We start from the raw sequence: 19912 nt of genomic DNA, 5'->3' as shown, positions 1-19912 counted from the left end.
GGGATTTGCTTCTGCCAGGGTAGACCAGGCTGGGCAGCGCGAGGAGTGGAAATGGAGTCTGCAGAGCCACACCGGGTTGTTTAAAAGGAGTTTCCATCCCCTTTGAGGCCTCTTTAAGGACTCTTCTCTCCTCTTCCCTTCACCAAATGCAAGGTGAGGAACTTCCATCCTTATGGGTGCCTCCAAGGGCCGCATCCGTGTGGCCCCAGGCCAGCTCCTCTCACCCGTCTGTTCAAAGCCAGGTCCTTTGTAAGCACCGAGCCCAAGGGGTCCCCATCAGCTGCACGTGGGCTGTGGGTCCCACCACGCAGCTGCTCTGCCCCTTTAATTTTTGTTAAAGGAGAAATTAATTTGGTCTTTGCCTAAGTACCTGTCACTTTAAATTAATGTCTCTGATAGTGAAAATGACGAAGAAGCCAGGTCATTAGGCAAATTTTAATTAGAGGCTCAGATGTCCTTTACTAATAAGATGCTACGTTTATTTTGCTGCGTTCTCACTTTCCTTCCACAGCCCGCGTCGGCCGGGCTGGTTACAAGCCCTGTGCTCGGATGCTCCCTCCTCCAGGTCCCCGATCCTACCTGCAGTGTCACCTCCCGCCAGGCCCTCGGTTAGGCCGGAGAGGCCAGGTCGGTGGTGGTTCCTCACTGGAGACAGGGAAGGTTCCCCGGCTCATGTCTTAGCCCGTGTGTGGGCTGAGCCTGGGAGACTCATCCCATCCCTGGGCGATCTCCTGCTTCCTGACACCCAGTGCGACAGGAAAGAGCATGTTCGGAGCTAGAGCTTCCGAGCGGCACGCGGCCCGGACACGGAGGGGAGGAAGGTAGGAGCGAGGTGGAAAGGAATATGCTCTTTTTTTCCATTCTGCACTGGCGAAGGGATCAGAACTCCTCTCTTCCCTGGGAGACCCAGCCTCTGCCCTGCAGGTACACATGTTTCTCTGCCGGATAATTTCACAAGTGAGATCCATCCATTAAGCTGCCGTTCCAGGCACTCTGTCCGGAGCAGAATCACTGACAAATGGGGCTCTGACCTACTTACATGGTTCCCGTCGATGCCGTGCGGGTGGAGCGGGGCAGCCAGGCAGAGGGGCAGGGACGGAGGCCCCGGGGGCTCCTTGGAGCAGGGGGCACCTGGGCTCTTCCCTCCTCGCCTGGGATCCCGCACTGGATCCTGTGCAAGGGCCGCCCTGAAGCTCCTGTCACCCCAACATCTGCCTGGGCCTGAGAGGGCAGCCTGGCACGTCGGAGACCTGTCCTGCCACCAGCACCAGCAGTCCCCAGGCACCGTGATGCTTGCTCTGCTCAGCCTGCTGGCCGCGCTTGCGTTGCCCGAGAGAAATCTGGCAGTGATTTTCATGCCATCCCGAGACTGCTGATGTTGGCAGCAGGAACGAGTCCTTTCACTTGCAGGTGACGATTGCCAAGAGAAAGCCAGGAAGGACTTTGCGTGAGCCAGCGTCCTCCAGGCACGGGCATCCCGTGTGCGCAGGGCTGCCAAAAGATGGAGCAGACCGGAGCCTGCCCTGGGAGCCGCTCTAGCAGGAAAGCAAGGACAAGGGAAAGAATCGTTTCCATTCACAGAACTTGCTATATCCAAACAGGAGATGGAAAGGTCTCCCATGGGGTCTCCTCCATGTCTGCAGGTAGTTGGGTCTCCAGCTCCAGCAGGGTTGGATGGGTCCATCCCAGGACACTGTCCAGCCCCGTGACAGACTCCTTCCCCCCATGGCCCTGGCGTGCTGCCTTCATTGCTCAGCACACTGACCACCCCACAGACTCACGTGCTCCTTGGAAATCCTCAGCGGGAACAATTTTCTTGACAGGAACAGCTGTTTGCTCAAAATGGAAACTTCCCGCGGGAAGTGTTGCTTTCAATCAAATTTTGCTTGGGAGGGTGAAGAGAAGGGAAGAATATGTCACTTTTGGTATCATGAAAACATCCGTGTTCCCACGTATTTGGGAGGGAAAGCTTCAGTTTTTCTCTTCCAAATGATTTCCATTTTGACATGTCTTTTGTTCCATCGAAGCAGGCGGTTCCCAATATTAGAGGCTCTGGCCATCAGAAGGGAACATCGTGCCTGAGCCGCGTCCTCCCGCCGCAGCTCCGTGCCCCACGCGCTGCCTCGGGGCCTCTGCATCCCGGGGGCTCCGAGCCCAGGTGAGAACGGCCACCGAAATGGCCTTGTGCTAGACCCAGCTCTGAGCCGTGTGAAAGCACCAAACCCTGTCACCGTTGGTGACACTGCGCACCTGGGTGCTGAGAGCCTGGGAAATTCTGTAGTGGTAACCAGCAAAAAGGGGACACAAGAAGATTTATAAAGAAGATTATGCAAAAGCAGTAGTGGCCCTTTTTTTTCCCCCTTTCTCCTCATCTTGTGCAAATTACCCTATTATTCTGCTCCCTTAGGATGCCTGATTGTCCTTATTTCTTCTTTTGAGCTAAAGTCATCCATGCATTAAATTAGTTCTCTGCCTAGAAATAGCTTGATTACTTTCTCCAAGCTGCAGTTAATGGGAGGTTCCTGGAGAGTTTCAAAAATAAAAAATGGGCAGAAAGGAAAAAGAGGTGGAAAGGAGGCCGGGGGAAGCACATGGGCAGGATGTGGCCTTCTGGATCCAGCAGAAAATGGGTTTATCTAGAACACGAGCTCTGCAAGGTGTCACAACGCTGTGCGACCACAAGCTTCTCCTCTGCATTTTCCTAAAACCATCGCCTGGTCATGGTGTGAGAAGAGCTCCAGGAGGGTGATATACTCCGTGAGATCACTAGAGCGTTTTTCCCTAAGGAATGTCCTGATCTTGTGGGCTGCTGGGATGCAGCAGAGCTCCTCGCCGGTCCTGAAGCCGCTCAGTGCAGAGGCCGGGCGGTCGGGACCCAGCACGTGTCCCTGCCACCTACCAAAGCTCAAGGAATAATTTGCCGTTACGCGGAGCGCAGGCGGCCTGCCCGGCCCGGCCAGCATCCAAGCAATCAATTCCCATCCAGCAGGACGGCTGCTCCTGCAAACAATGACAAATGGAGCCCTGCATCGACTTGGACGGAGCGGCCAGCGTCCGCAGCAGGAATAATTACCCATTTGCAGGATGAGGTGGGATGGGCTTTTCCGCACGATTCCGTCCTGGGAGCTGGGCAGCTCAGTGGGGAGCAGAGGAGATGATCCTCAGCATGGAGCAGGGGCCGGGACGCAAGGAGCCATCCCCACTGAGGATGAGGATGCTTTGGGGGGTCATCAGCCATGTTCCTCCACTGTGGCTGGGGAGAGGCCTGCGCTGGGGACATGGTGGCATCGCTGTGGTCCAAATAGTGGCTCCTCAGTGGAGCTGGAGGAGCTCCCAGGTGTTTGGCAGAGCCTGCAGCCTTCTCTGTGGTCTGCATGGAGAAAACCCACATGTGGAGCAGCTCTTGCACAGTCCAGCCTGGCTTCTGTGTGTGAACCTGCAAAGATCTCTCTCCAGGAGCTAATATTTACCCTCCCAAGCACAGGAGAGCTCCCTGCCACAGAAGAGGAGGAATCCAGTTCTCCGGACCAGGGTACGCTGGCACTGGGGGACGTCTCCAGGCCCCTTCCGTGGCCCTTGTGGCTGCATAAGAGAAAAACGACTTCAGTGGAACCCTGGCCATGTCAAGAGGTTGAGTGATGTGTGTGTATCACTAGAGCTTTCCTCTTTTTCTTCTTTTAATTAAAATATCTTTTTCCAAAGTCATTAATTGCTAATGACACAATTAGAACCAGTAAAGAGGGAGAGAAAAAGCAGGAGGAAAAAAGACCAAAAAAAAGCAAAACAATCCAAAACACCCCCCTACCAAACCCTCTGGCAATCTGAGCCATGTGAAGCTTAGTAGAAATCAGGAAATAATTGCTTGCTTTAAAGTTTGTTCTCATTTCTGCTTTCTTTAATCACTTCTCGCATGTCTTTATTCTCTTCGTGTGTGCACTACCAGTGTCGGCTTCTCTCGCAGCCTGAGCCCTGCTGCTTCCTCCTGATGGTCCCACCTCGCTGCCAAGTGCAAGGAGGGCTCAGCCTCCAGTGCCAGCCCGGCCTCCAGCGCCAGCCCAGCCTCCAGTGCCAGCCCGGCCTCTGGCCCCGCTTCAGCCTCCAGCCTCGGCTCTGCCTCCAGTGCCGACTCTCCGGAGCTGTTGAGCAGCAGCGGGGCAGCGTCGAGAGCCGAGGGACGGGACACGAGCAGGACAGCTCTGGGGTCCAAGTTCAAGGCTCCCCAGCTTTGTAGGGGAAGCATAAACCCCTGGAAGACCCAGTGACACGTAGCTGAAGGGCATGGGAAGAGGGAGCCCAGCAGCTCCCGGCCGCCTGCGCAGCCCTTGCTGGTTATTTCCGTGCCTGGGTGTTGTAGATGGGTAATTGCGGATTGAAGCAGCTTTGCGGCAAGGACGGAGCGGCGCCAGGCCAGGCAGCTGCTCCACGGGGCCCGGATTAGGTCGAGAGGCCCCAGATTTCAGCCCCTCACTGGGTTTTGGCTTCCCGACCTGGAAGGGTGTGAGCCTCAGCCCAGGCTCCGCCGGGACGGGTGACGCGGGGGCCCGCGGTCCGGCTGCCTCTGCTCACAGAGATCCTTGGGAAGATCTCAGCACCGACCAAAGACAGCCGGGCTTGGCTGTCAGCCCCTGTTCTCACCCGCTTTCCTCTTCTGGACCCATAACAGATGTGCAAAAAGAAGGGAAAAGCAGGAAAAAGAAAAGAAAATCCAAGTTCTCACTGACTGAGGCCCTAGCAGGCAAGAATAGAAGGGAGGAGGGGAGAAAAGCTCCAAATACATTGTTTTGTCTTAAAGCAATTATGGGAAAATGAGTTAATCACAGGGTCACAGAAGCCATAACCATTAATTAATCCCCAGCAGGAGCCGGAAAGACGAATTTCCCGCAGTAAACAGACGTGAGTAACAGTGTGGCGAGTAATCAAGTTAGCGAGGGATTATTGGAGCAAGCGCCAGCGGCGTCGTGATGTCTTCACCAGGGCGGGATGAAGGTTCTCCTGCCACGGGTCTGCCTTAGGGTGGCCCTGAGAGGGGCAATTTCAACAAATATTGGGTCATTCTTCTCTCTATCGATCTGTTCAGTTATCTATCTACTACTGACACATTGGTGCTGTTTAAATGATGGTCCTGCATTCTGGATATTTTTAGCCAAATCCCAAAGGCCTAGCAATCCAACAAAGTGTTCTATGGAAAGGACACTGATGCCAGCCCAAGATGCTGGTGAATTCAGGCAGATCCAGAAAAAAACTGTAATGCTGCCCTTCTTTCCTGGTCCTCCCTGCCGTTCCCTGTGTTAGGTCGTTAGTCGCTGGCCCTTCTGGAAGGGAAAAGCCTCTGAAAATTCGTGCGGGAGCAGGTTCCATAAAAATTATGATTTGCTGTAAGCTCTGCGAGTTGGCTGCGTGCGCATGATTAAATTAGTTTAAACCCAGCTTGTATTTATTTAGCTAAATGGAATAGGAATGATGTTCAACCCAAGCTGTAGCCGTCCAAATCCTCCCGGGCTGTCAGAGCTTGTTCAGGGCAGGCATGAAACTCCGCTCGCTGCGTCTCCGTGTTCGCTCCCAAGCGCTCGCTTAATGTGCTAGTGTCCGCTGGGAGCTTTCCCCAAATTTTTCGGTGCCAGATGGGATGACGATGTGTTTTAAAGGCAATTCACTATAAAACAAGATGCTTCCATGCTGCTGGAGCGGTCGGAGCCGGCCGGATCCGCTGCAGATGGAGATGCTCCTGCTCGGGGTGCCTCAGCCTCCTGCAGTTTGTGCCGTGGGATGTCCCGGTCCGGCTTTGTCCTCCTCACTGTGTCTTTGTGGATTGCTCTGGGAATAGAGATGTGCTCAGCTCATCTGCTTGATTTGGCTGATGCCCACCTGAAATAGTGATTTTCTGAGGTGTGGGGCATATAGGGAGTATGTGGGGGGAAGAACATGAAAAATGTTGGTGCGGATCAGTGGGAAAGAGATTTTTTACCCCCACTAAACATTCTTTTTGGGCACGTTTATCCTTTTTTTTTTTTTCTTTAAAATGAGACAGTTTTTATTAAAATACTGCCATTAAGAAGAAGTCAAAACAATTCACTTTGAAAGGATCCAGGGGAAACAGTCTGAGTGTCCTGAAGTGAAATAGCTTGTTCTGAAAGCATCGGAAAGAAACATTTCAGCTTCCCCCAGAAACATTGCTGGGCTTTGATAGTGCAACCTGCTGGAGCTCAACACCCATGTGTGTCACCTCCATCAGACATTCACCAGTTAATACTATTTAATATGGGAATAAATGTCTGTTGCATTGATACAGGAGCTCAAACAGCTGTTTGCACCGATTTAACTGACTCTGGCTAGCCACAAATTCGTGCTCAGTTCCACCAGTGTCTTTGCATTCAGAGAACAAAAATTAACTCCAGACACTGCCAGACAAAACATAACGGAGCCCATTTTAGAGCCCATCGAGGCTTTTGCTCAATCAGATGTCTCCACGAAGCAGGGACGTTTTGCTGAAATTTCTCATTCCTCTCATTTATTTGATAACTGACCTTTTTGAAATGTGCCAAATCTCGCAAGGCCCAAGTGCCACTCGGCGCTGCTCATTCTCCTTCAGCCGCCTTGCAGCTCCTAATGATCCGTCTCTCCGCAGGCACGCCAGCCTCCGACAGGAGCACTCCATGGGCTTGTTAACTGCTGGGAAGTGAGGCCGTGCCCCAGGGAGGCAGCGACGGGAACAGGAGGAGAAACTCTGGGCCTAATGGGGAGTTTTGCACGAGATTCGGCTGGCAGAGGTGGGTGCCCGTCACTACCCACATCCCACCGGGATGTTGGTCCTCCCCGTTCATCCCCAGGGACACATGCCCATTAGGACACACATAGGCACATAGGCACATAGGTGACATTTCCTGAATGTCACCAAGAGTCTCTGCGCTGGTCCCCAAATTCACACCCAGCCTGGTCCCTTATTACATCTGTGCAGCCCCTTTCCGGGGGTAGGGAAACAAAGCCCCCACCAAAGAGGAAACGATGCCAGTGTCTGGGAAAACTCTGGGATATTGTATAAATGCTGTCAGCAGCAGAGCAGAAGGGAACGCAGAGAGCTCCCTGCTTTGAGAGAGAGAAAATGAGCCTTTGCGATATCCTCACCCATTTACACACATAAAACTTCCTAAATGCTAAGCCAAATAAAGTCGTCTTATCGGAGTATTACCACTTAAGGCTCTTTCAGGCAGATTTAGAATGAATTAGTGCTTTTTTTAACTACAAATAGGAGCAAAGTGAAATTTGTTACTCCATCACCCTAGGTGGCTTCAGCGTTAACCCTTGGAGGGGAGAGCTGCCCCGGGAGCCACGTTGTCCCTGTGTGGATGCTTGGCGCTGATGTCTGGTTCTATGGATGCAGTTTCCCAGTTATCCTTCCCTTCTGCATCCAGGCAGGGTTGGGATGTGCTGCACACAAGTGCAGCCGCTGCCTTCATCGCGCATGGAGAGGAGTCGTGATTAACTGGAGCGCGTCTCCTCGCTCGCAGTCACAGTCTTGACAAGGGGAATGACAGAGCCGGGCAGAGGCAGTAATTGACTGGGGGAGCGATCAGGGTGATGCTTTTGCTCTCCCTGTGTGTGATATTTAACAGCTCCATGTGCCAGAGCGTGGGGTTCTTGTTTGGGATTTATTCATGGGAGCTTCCTCGTGCCCTCTGTGGTGGGGACACTGCAGGGTCCCACCTCGCAGCTCTGGATGTATCTGCTATGCCTGGTGTGGCCGGGTCTCCTGGGGACTGTGCCCACCACATCTGGACAGGGACCCTTGCTGCCTGCCCAGATGTTGCTTGGGGCAGAGCCTGGAGGTCTGCTGGCCCCGTTGTGCCAGGCCTGCTGCCCCCCAGCCCCAACCAGGGTGCTGCACGTGTTGGAAGCCACTAAAGAGGAAGGAGGTTGAAAAGAGAAAAATGGACATTATCCATGCAGGAAGGTGTCTGTCACCCAGACACTTGGCACTGGAAGCCCCTGGTGTCCCAAAGGGGCCACTCTGGGCTGGTGGCCAACTCCAGAGACATGGGCAGGAGCATGAGCCACTAGCAAGGGGGTGGCTGGGCCCACAGTGGCCATGGGGAGGCACATGGGACTGTCACAAGGGCACCCAAATGAGCAAGGTGTCCCCAATCTGAACATTTCCAGACCTTCTCCAACTCACCCAACACCACCAGGTGAACAACCACTTCCATCCTTGCCTGCGTGGCCGGATGCTCCTGGGCATCTCCGCAGGGATCGTCGCACGGCGGTACCCAGGGAGCCCCTGAGATCCCCAGTGTCCCCTAGCCGGCTTGTTGGCAGCGCTGCTCCTGCAGAGAGCCCCTGTGGCCCTATCAGAGAAACACTATTGCTCATTAGCAATTAGCTGCTTCCCTTAATTGCTCCCCAGTCCTTTGGTCTCTTTGAGACAAGGGAGGGCTGTTTTTCACCAACGCTAATGTTTTACAAAGCTTTTTATTCCGGGGTTGGGGGAACAGCCGTTGGAGGCTTCACGGCTGAAATTATTTATAGAGATTAATGGCTGTGGCTTTTGGTGCCTCCAGGAACAGAGTCACCATATGCCAGTGTTTCTCGTGCAGACACGTGTCCCTCCCCGCCGTCCCCCTCTGCGCTGGCGGGCAGGAGGCGGCTTGCAGGGCCGCCGAGGACACTGCAGGTGAGTGGGGACAGGGTGGGTGGCAGCAAAGGTGCCGCAGGGGGGCACTGCCACCTGGGAGGAGGGATGCTCCCTCATTTCCAGGGCTCTCCAGGGACGTGATCGCCACTCTCTGCAGCCCTGTCCAGGCTGCTGGGACACTGCCCTGTGATGCTCTCCTACCTCTGTCCAGTACTGGGATTTGCTTGTATTGGCTGAATCCCTGAGGCTGGTTCAGCTTGTCACCTCCTGTCGCACCAGCCTTGTCAATGCTGTGAGCCTTGGGAACGTTCTTCCAACGCTTTTCCAAAAATGCCAAAGTACCCCCCAAGTCCTGTGCTTGCAAGTCTGCAGGCTGCTGCGGAAGGAGAAGACACCAAGATGTTGCTCCTGGTTGTTGACTAGCCTTCAGGCTAGCTCCATCTTCACTGGGATATCATCAGCCAAGGTGTACAAGGCCCAGGAAACATGGAAAATGACGTATTTGGTGGCCATGAAATGCCAGCTGTTCAACACATGTTGAGTGACGCAGCCCAAACCGTTTGGGCTGTGTAAAGGTGAAGCTCCTAAACCAAATCCACTCCTGAAAGGTTCACCTTCAAAAGGGGCATCACTGGTGCCCTTCCAGAGTCTTGCTATTAATAAGGAGTCATTAGCAGAGCAGCTGTTGGAAGGGGCCTCGCGGGACCCGGTGTGCGAGAGCCATATGGTGAGGGAGAGATGGGTGGAAGAGCCATGTCAGGAGCCGGTCGGCGTCTGCCAAGCCAGGCCGTTCTGGGAGGCATCTCCTGCCACATGCCATGTGATAAATGGTGGTAGGAGCAGGGCTGACATCTCCATTTGCTCCTCTTTGTTTTGCAGCTCTTGGAAATGTTCTTTACACATTGGGTTAAGGCCATGATTCTCTTCCCTACGCAAATGCATGTGCTCTGTTATCTCAGGGAGCTGGAAGGAAATTTGACATCAAACATGCAGAGAGGAAATGTAGCTACGGTTTTGGTTGCTCTTATGCACCGTGTTACTACTCCACACTCTCAAATGGTCTCTGACTGCCAGCACTGACTGAAAGGACAGAATTTTCCCCTTCATGAATAACCAGCTTGTTCACAATTCCTTTTCAGTCCGTATCAGTATAAGGTAAAAATATATTAAATATCCAGCCAGGTAAGAAAGACCCTTTTCAGTCCTTCCCAGGGCACTTTGCAGCCTGTGAACACTACCCCTGCTATTTTATTCTTACTGATTTTTGACGGCTCCTGGGACATTCTACCAAATTTAGAAACTGTCTGGGTCCTTTATTCTTTCTTTCTTTTCATTTTTTTTCTTTCCTTAAAGAGAGTGTCTTCTCCCAAGGCAAAGGCAGACTTTCCAAGCGTGGCCTTTTCACGCAGGAGCAAACGGAGTTCACATTGAATAATCACAGGAGTGTTTCCCACAGGAGTGAGTCCCACCAACCGTGGTCCCAGCCTTGCACCGCCCCACGTCAAAGCAAATTAAAAAGCAATTTGCAAGTGCTCCAACCAAGGCACAAACACCAACGTGGGGTCTCAGCACCAGCTTCATCCGTTCCCGTGGCCTCTCGCGGCATCATCCCCAGCTCCGCGGCTTAGGGACCATGACACTGTCCCCACACAGAGCCCGAGCTCTGAGCCGGGGCCTGGCTACTGCAGGCTGCCCCAAGCCACTGAAGAGGGACAGGAACCAGTGCCATTTCCCACAGGAAAAAAAAAATGAAATTCAGAGTGAAACAAATATCCTTCTTTCCCCCTGTTTACAGCCTCAGTCTTTTATTCATGTGTCTGCAGAGTCTTTCTGTGGAAAAGGTGTGAAGAAAGACCTTTATTGCCTCCCACTCCCATCCCTGGTTTTCCTAAAAAAAGCCTAATCTGCATTTAAGCTTGTCCTACCTAAAGACGTCACGTTGCCGCTAACGAGTCAGCCCAGTCGCTGTCGCTTTGCCCCGGGATGGTCTCTGCGGTCCCAGCAGTGGCCGGGGGGGACACTGAGGCTGGCGGGGGGCCGCGCGGGTCCCCTGCCTCACCGGGGGTGGCAGTGGCCCTGGTAAGTGTTCCAGGCTGGGCCTGGGACCTGCCTCTGTGCGAGCTGCTGCCCCAAGGAGACGCAGTCATTCCGCAACGCGCCGCGAGGCCAGTGCCCTGCGCCTGCAAGCGAAGGGGGTAGTTTCCTCCATCGCTAACTCCTGCTGCCCAGAGGGACACGGGCAGCAATGTCCACCAAAGACGTTAGATGTGGACATTGGATAAGCTGTGAGGAGCCCAAACTCTTGAGGTCCCTTCATGTTCCCAGAGTGGATCCACCTCACAGACCCTCCAAGTGATCGTGTCTTGTCCTGATGCTGCAGGCTCCATCTTATGTGAGACGTGTTGCCCCACCAGACTCTCAAAATACTCTGCCAGACCAACCATAATTCAAGCCCTCCGGCAAGTGGGTGCCGGTATTTCATTATGTCGAGGGCCTCGGGTTTTGTGATTTTTTTTTTTTTGCCTTTTTTTTGTGCCAATTTCCTCTGTTCTTCTTGAATGTATCTTTTTTTCCTCGTAAAGCAATGGCATTTGGTACTAGACACCAATCTGTGCTTGCATGGCTTGTGGCCAGCAGCGTTTCTCTTCCTCGCCAAGGGCTGCGTGCCCAGCCAAGGAATCCCACCACAGGATGACAGCCCTGGACGCTCTCTGCTTCGTGTAGTCCTGAGTCATCCAGAAATCTGGGATCAAGGCGGAGGGGGAGCCATCAGCCCCACAAGTCCTTCTGTGAAGGCTGGAGGCCTCTGTGCCCACAGACTGGCCTGGTGGTGGATGGAGAGCCCCAAGCCAGAGCTCATGGCAAGCCTGGACGCTGCCAGGATGTTCTGCACCAATGTGAGAGATGGATTGAAGAAGTCTGGCCAAGTCCTTCATCTGTTCCTCCCCGTCAGACCAGAGAGTTTTCTCCTCAAAGTTTTTGCATTATTAGATCTGATACAGCCCAGTCTGTCTTTCCTGGAACACTGTTTATTCTCGTGGTCCTAGCATCCTCATGGTTGGCTTTTGTGGCCATCCCTTACTCTGTATAGACAGCTGAATGCCTTGGGGGCAGAACGTGTAAAAGATAAACAGTTTTCCAGAAAAAGAAAAAAAAGAAAATTCCTGGTTGCTAACTCCTTGCGGGCATTGGGCTTGGTGCCTCCCTGGTGGATGTTCCGGCGGTGCAATACGGATCTATCTCCTGGGCCTTTGGCAGGAGAGCTGGGGGCTGCTTCAGGAGGGGACTCAAACCTGAATTCCTGTGGGTCAAATCCGATCCCTTCTCTGCCCCGTTCCCACCCGAGCAGCTTTGGGGAGTGTTTGCTTTTCTTCCCATCCCACATTTGAACAAGACTTAGCAGCAAATCAGTGTGTGCAGCAGATTCGGGACAGGAACTGCTGTCCTTCCTTTTCCCCCAGGTTGTTCTAAGTGTTGGCGCAGCTCATGCAGGAAAAACACTTGGGAGCAGCGAATCTTTTTCCTCCATGAAACTGCTTGGGAGCAGCAGGCAGAGGGAATTTTCTTTTGCTGCTGCAGTGGGACAGGAAGGCTGAGTGCTCAGTGTGAGCTGGGAGCCGTGTTCCCTTCTTTTTCCCCTAAATCCCAGGCTGGATCATCAAGGGATTCATCAGAGATCCCAGGACCTGTCCAGCTCGCTAGCCCCAGCCAGGGAATGGTGGGTAGGAGGAAACTGGAGCAGCTGCTCTGGAGTCACAGATGTTTCTGTCTCCTCCCCAGGATGGAGGAGGTGACAGGGACCACATGGCTTTGAAACCTGCGGTGTTCAAAGAGGCGCAGGAGGAAGCCAGCACAACCTGCCCCTTCTGCATCTCTGCCACTTGCTCCAAAGCCCCCAAGAAGCCCTTTCCCTCATTTATTGCCCTCTTTGACATTCTTTTCTTCCCACTGCTTCCCTTCTGGGAAGGGCAAGGATTATTCCAAGGAAAACTGGTCCTTGAAGTGCAGGTGGGTTGAGGTTCACCTGGATGTGTTTACGTGCTTCCCAGGTGAAGGGCTTTGGCCGGATCAGGGCACTCCTGGGCTGGCCTGAGCTCTCTATAAAAGGGGCCCTAGGGACCCCAGCTGGGTTTGGGCTCAGGTAGGTTAATCTGGAACTGCAGATCCTTCTTTTGGGGCTAGGATTCCAAAGAACAGAGTGTTTCCCAACTGCTGAGCCTGCGTGCTCCCGTATCTGGGGCAGGAAAGGCAGCCCCTGCATCGCTTCTGGCACCAGACTTATTTTTGGCAGCCTTCTGTGGCTGCGGGCGGTGGGTCGAGCTTTTTCTGGGATGCCGGCAGCGCCTTGGTCTCGCTGCAAGTTGCATAATTTAGGGAGAGGGTGATCTGAGAAAAAGCACAGAGAAAATACGAGTGGGCCTGGGTGGCTGCCGGGGTGCAGAGCTTGTGTCCCTTGGCTGCCCTGTGCTGCGCTGGGGTGACATCCTGGGGTGCTGCTCCCTGTGCGGTGCTATCCCAAGTTCTCCTGGCTCCGGGCCCTGTGTCCTGGTGCTGCCGAGCGCCTCCAGGAGCTCCCTGCACCCTGCGCAGGGCCCAGGAGGGCAGCAGGGCTGGCGTGGAGCCCTGTGGGCAGCTCTCCCCATCCCGTGGGGATCCCTTAGTCCCTTAATGCGCTCTCCATCCGAGCGCTCCAGCTTCCCGAATGTTGCTTTTTCCCTGGAGCTGTTTTTGAGCCCTTTGTTACTTCCTAATTGTCCAAACCACTTTTCCACGTTTCCGTTAATAAAGGCAGCTTCCTAAGAGCGGTTTGGCATCACAGCCATTTTAGAGTCATCGTCTGCTTCATCCCTTTTATTGTTTAGCAAATGGCCTACTTTCTCCCTAATGTCCCCCCAAGAGAGGGCTCATTGCCCCCCTTCCCTTCCCTCCCCTCCCCCTTTTTATGGCTTTCTTCTTCATCTTAAATAATTCCTGTAATATTGACTCTTTCTGCCTTTAATTATTTCATTCCCACCCATTTCTCTGCTGTGCCAATTTCCCTGTGCTCTGCTGCTTTCCCGCACCATAATTTTGGCTTGCTTATTTTTTCTGCCCTCCTGCTTTTGAAATAAGCAGGGTAAAACACCCATCAGAAGAGCCATGTGTGGAGGCCCTGAGGATCCTGAGACTTTGGCCATGGCTGGGCAGAGAAGGGCCCTGCCTGGGGAAAAGTGTTGAATTTGCCCTGTTCACATTTGGGTTTTTTGCTGAAGAAAATGGTTATTGTAGGGGGAATAAAAGCACCCAGCCAGGTATCCTGCCCTTCCTTGCAGGATTAACTGGGCTCTGCTTTGCTTTAGCAGCACCATGTGGTTCTTGCTCCATCCCTATGCCACAATGCTGCTTGATGGCAGCAGAATTTCCTTGTTGCAAAAACTTGCTGCTGAATGTGACAAAAAGTGTCAGGCAGAGGAGTTTCCTTTACCAATACTGCAATAAGGGGCATGAGGGAAAAGAAACTTTTCATCTTGGAGGCAAACAAAACCTTTCTCTTGTGCTGATGTGGATATCATAGGAGTGATTTGGGGACAGGCAGACGTGTATTTCTCACCCAATGTGTGTGCTGGTCACAGAAATGCTGCTGCCATCTGTGCCCTGCAGAACCCACCTGGAGAGGAGGCTCCCGGACCCCATGGCAGAGATCCAGCTCCCGGCCCAGAGAAGTGTCCTGCTCCCGCATCCCGGCTTGATGGGAAGCAGGGGGAAAAACCTCTTTAGCTCACGAACAGGCGCTCTCGCATTCTCTCCTTAAGACAAATAATTTTTTTATAAGGAAAAAAAACCCCTGTCAGGCAGATTAAAGTTTAGGTTTGAAATAAGCCCTTTATTAAGTCTCCTAAGGATTCAAATTGGTATTTACATCACAGGGCTGGAGCAGAGTGCTTGGCTGTAATAGCGACTTTCAGTTTGATTCTGTGTGTAAGAAGTGATATTTTAGGATGAAATGTGTAAAATGCTTCCATGGCCCCAGTCGGAACTAAATGGAAATGGCAGAAAAAGCGCGTCGGGGCCCCAAAAGCCGGCACAGCGGTGTCTGTGCTGGGGACAGTGTCACCTCCTCTGTGACCAAAGCCCTGTGGGGCGGAGGAGCTGGGGCTGCGAGCTGCATTTTGGCGTGTTTTTACAGATAAAGCTCATTTAAGGCATTTTAAGTGGAAACCTGTGGCCCGTGTGGGTGTACCGGAGCCAGAGTTGTTCCTGCTGCTACTTTGCAAAGCAGCGAGCCTGGAGGTATCTTTGGGACTGCTGCAGGCTGGGGGGCTGTTTTCAGGGGTGAAAATTAAAATATGGGATGAAACCAGCAGCCTGTGGCCTGAACTTTGCTCCTGCAAAGCTGCTTTCCCTGGTGGTGCAGCTTGCTTGGCACAACCATGTAAAAGACACTGGAGAATCCTTGCAGGAGAGCCCTGACCTGAATGTCCTGGGCAGGAGAAAGAGCTGCCTTTTATGAACCTGCCTTGCTGGACACCCTGGTACCCTCTTCCCAGCTGGCGTTTCCTTTCTGGTGGGTTCTTGGGTGCTTAATCAGGTGTGTTGCTGACTCGCGCTTAATCTCGTGTAGATTCTCTGATGCCTCGTAAGGATGACATTCACATGCAGCCTTTTCCTCAGCAGGGCAACTAATTTCATCTCATTCCTCTGCCAGGCTGCGGAATCTCCCAGGTCCATAGCAACGTAATTCTTCCCAGCTTCCTATCATTACTGTCAAATTTGGTTGAAATTGGCTGATAAGCTATAAAATTGAGAGAGAAGAAATAAGCATCTGTGGCATGTGGTATGTGGTTGCAAAAACCTCTTTTCTTCAGGAAGCAAGTCTTAAAGGGAACAAAATACTAAATATACTTTCGTTTCTGAGGAGTTCAACACATTAAGTTGGGAGCCGCCGAGGGCCATGGCAGTGCCGCCCGCTGCGGCTGTTCTCCGCAGGAATCTGCATCCAAGGATTGCTCTCCCTGGAATGCTGGTGTGCAGCCCTGAGGCTCCCAGCACTGCTGAACAAACCTTCCTGCAGGAGCCCTGGGCCCTGGTGCGGAATGGGATGGATCCCCAAGCCCCGTGGGAGACTCCTGGACGGCCCCGTGAGCCCCCGTGTTTGGCCCAGCTGCAACTGTGTGGTAGGTGGGCGATGCCCTCGCGTTGGGAGTTCTCGCTAGGGGTAAAAATGGGATTTAAGCAAATATATATATATTTTTTTCACTCCCAAATAGCACCTGCAGGATCCTAAGCCCAGACTCTTGCACTGCCTAATGGGGTGTTTCGGTGCTGCCCAGTAGATGCTGTGGAGCCCCAGGATGGCTGCAAGGAGACTGTTTTTTGGAGGGGTTATAAGAGAAGCAGCTTTGTAGTGTTAATCCCATGGGAGCAGGGGCTGTGACAAGTGGCCAGGCCACCCGTGCACGGACCCTCCCTGGGCTCCGGGATGTCCTGTCCCGTGTGACCCAGCTGCCTCCAGCAGATCCATGCTGGCTTTGAGGCAAACGAGAAGAAAAGATTAAATGTTTCCTCTCCCATTTTAGTGGCTTTATGCCTTATTTATGACTCATGGAAGACCGGGAGTGAGCACAGGGATGTGGGGAGAACAACGCATGGGCAGCGGGTCACGCGTGAGCCCTGAGGGTGCTGGATGGGAGCAACTGGGGGGACGGCGCTGGGTGGAAGGTCCAGTCCTGAATCTAGTGTGCAGCTAATCTCAGCCCTAGAAAATGTTTGGGGAAGACAGTAGAGTCTGTGTCTTTTTGGGCTGTTTCACAGCTTGCAAGTATTTTCTGTTACTCTGTTCTGATGTGGAAAGGCTTGAATGCAAACATGAATCCCTCGCATCCTTCGGTGTAAAATAACTCCCTCTTCCACTGAAATAAAGCAAGATAATTAAATTCTCGTGCTCCTCAATACTGGAATTGAAAAAGAGTCAAGTTCCAACTCCAAAACAGGCTGCAGGGGAGCGCGATGCCCTGGTGCCCGTGTCAGTGTGTGGAAGTGTTTGTGTGCACTGGGTAACAGTGTGTGATTATGTGACGCACAGGAAACCCACGTTAAGAGAACACGCTTCACTTTAGGATGCCAAGAAGTTGGAAACTGGAAAATGCTGGAAATGAAGCTGCTGAAGCCACAGTAAGGCAGCCCTGCTGAGCAAAGATCAGCCTTGCCAGCCTGTCCTGGTGCTGCAAAGCAGATGTTGCTCATCCTGCTGCACCGGCACTCACTTGCTCGCATGGAAGTCCCTGGTTAATGAGCAGCTACTCCGTTTTTGCCCTTGTACCGTGAGTCATCCCTGCTCTGGTTTCCTGCTCCGTACCAGCTTCAATGGCAGAACCACCGATTCCTCCTGGCTCCCTTTGCTGTGCCATCCTTCGGAGTGCCCGAGCGGTTCAAAACCATCCAGGTCAGATAGAGCACAAGGGCACAGCTACAATGCGGGGGCTTCTGCAGCACTGGGAAACTGAGGCACAGCCTGTTCTAGTAGCTGGTGGGCTGCGGGGAGACTCATCACCTGCGGGATGCTCACCTGCCAACAGCTGATCTTTTCCAATTGATGGACTTGGGAAGCAAACCAGCATCCTGACATCTCCACTGAGCTGTATTATTAGTTTGGTGATTAAATAGAAGCCTGTTTACAGGTGACAATGCTGTAAAAATCAGAAGATACCAGAGCCGACATAGTGAAAATAAGGCAGGAGAACAGAGCTCCAGCAACAAACATAATCCTTGGGGAAATAAGTGTGTGAATAATGAATGTGCACTGGAAAAATAAAATACATTATTGTGGTAAAGATAAGTCTATTAAAGTCTTGCTGCAGAGGCTGTGCTGGGGATTATTGAATTCCCCACCTCCAGGCTCGGCTCTCCCGCGCTCTTGGCCAGCTCTGAGGTGCTGCGTGTTTGCTCGAGGCCCCAGCACATCCAGGAGCAGCCGCCCACGCGCACCCAGCAGCCGGCCGGAGCATCCAAGGAGTTTGTCTTGCTGATCGTTGCCGAAGGAGCATCCCAGCGAGCGTGTGTAGGGGGCTGCCGCCCAGGCTGTGCTTGCAGCTTCCTGCAGTTGGTGTTTACAGAGGGAGTCATCACATGTGAAATACTGCGTTTCATCGTTGCTCAAGGGCCTGTTCTCCAAAAGTTGGTGTCTCCTATTTCTAAGGGATTTATGCCTCTGATCCTGCTGTATCTTCCAACGAGGCATGGGGCGAGTGTTTCCTCTGGTTTTAATGCCTTCCCGACACTTTCGTTAAGTTCCCTTTACAGAGACCATTTCTCTGTCATTGACGAGTGTCAACTCTGCCTTAAGATGGAGAAATAGATTTACAGCTGGCTGTGAAGGGGGAGAGGGCATGGGGAGAGGAGCAGATGCTGTGCTCTTAACCTGCCGAATGCAGAGTTAGTGTCCTTGACTGCGAGCAGTGATGGGATCACTAGTGCGCTGAGGTGGCTCCAGCAGCTTCAAGAATTCACCTTCCTCTGCCGCCTTCTCATGGTACTGACTCTGCTTCTCTACCCCTAACAACATGGGCTCACAAGAGAGGACTTTGGGCCTGATCTGAAACCCTCCTAGTCCAGTCGAGTCCTCATGATGGTCCACGGGTCACCTGGGGGATGCTCAGCTGGGTGGATGCTGCAAGTTTCTGGCCAGCCTTCACTTGCTCCCAACTCTGTGCATTGCCCTGGGAAGCAGATTCCTGGTCCAGCTGTGCCAGGCACCATCTCACCAGGTAGAGGCCACCAGAACAGGCTTTGGAGGAGCTTCATCCCCTTCAACACCACCTTCATGAGGTCCCAGGTTTGCCTGTGCACGTGGGCAAGGTTTGGCTGGGATGTTCCCAGAGCATCCCGGGGCCTCGTGTGACCCGCTGGGCCCCGCCGCGAGCAGGACCAGCCTCTGCGGCCTGGCTGAGCACCGAAGGGCTCTCCTAATGAAAACGATGACATTAATTGATTCATTTCTTTTTCACTGCCAACTCTCCTTCACCGTGTGCTCCCCGGGAAGAGCCTGTGTTGTTTTGCACTGACCTGAAACAATTTGTCTGTGGTCAGCTCAGCCGTGGCGGGGGGATGGTGTCTGCTTCCATTACGTGGTTTGGGTCTGATCTGAGCTTTGTTTCTGTGTTTTTTCTTTAGAAAAGCATTTTTGTTCCTACAGTGGGAGGAAATTTCCAAAGGAGCAGTCACTTTGAATCAAAATCTTTCCCTTAGAAACTGGTCCATGTGGTTTGGGGAGATTTTTCCATTTCTTTTTGAACTTTTCCGGGACGTGACTTGGGTGAAGTGGGATGATTTTGCAGAGCGCTTTGCTGAACCGCTGTTGTTTTGTTCCGCCTTTCTGCACACCTTGATCCCTAAGCCCTGCACTCCCACTGCTGGGGAAGGCAGTGGTCCCACAGGCTGGGTTGTGGCTTTGGGGACAAAGAAGTGGATTTGAGGAATGCGTGTCGATCCGTGTTTTACATGCAAAGAGCAAGAATTGCCTCTTTACAAACACCTTCTCAAAGGAATGGAGAACAAGACAATTCATCACTTCTGCTTGTCCAAATACAGGCAGGATTTGAACTCTAGAGTCAATACAAGGAACGTGCAGAGCCGGAGCCCCTGGACAGCTCCGATGGGGAGAAGATGCCCAGTGGTCATGACCATCATGGAAAGATATTTCAGATCTCAGCTCTCCCCAGTGCCCTCATGGCCTCAGTCCAGGCTTTATCTCTCTGGTCCATGCTGCAGGAGCAGTGAAGAGAGGATGAGGCCAGCCAAGATGTGCCCCGATCCCTCAGGCTCCCCTAAATCATCTCTTAGAATCATAGAATCATAGAATCATAGAATGCTTAGGGTTGGAAGGGACCTCTAGAGATCATCTAGTCCAACCCCCCTGCATACGCAGGGACACCTAAAGCACGTGGCGCAGGACTGCATCCAAGCGGGTTTTGAAGATCTCCAGAGAAGGAGACTCCACAACCTCTCTGGGCAGCCTGTTCCAGTGCTCTGTCACCCTCACTGTTAAGAAATTTTTCCTTAAGTTCCTATGGAATTTTTGATGTTTCAGTTTCCGGCCATTTCCTCTAGTCCTATCAGTGGCCACCACTGAAAAGAGACCATGACCGTCCTCTGCACTCCCTCCCTTGAGGTATTTATATACACTGATTAGATCCCCTCTCAGCCTTCTCTTCTCCAGGCTGAACAGGCCCAGCTCCCTCAGCCTCTCCTCATAGGGCAGATGTTCCAGGCCCCTGATCATCCTTGTAGCCCTGCGCTGGACTCTCTCCA

The sequence above is a fragment of the Tinamus guttatus genome, unplaced genomic scaffold (assembly GCF_059628265.1).
Source record: "Tinamus guttatus ecotype Peru unplaced genomic scaffold, ASM5962826v1 Tinamus_guttatus_pri_ptg000356l, whole genome shotgun sequence".
Classification (NCBI taxonomy): Eukaryota; Metazoa; Chordata; class Aves; order Tinamiformes; family Tinamidae; genus Tinamus; species Tinamus guttatus.
Note: the sequence above shows the minus strand (reverse complement) of the source record.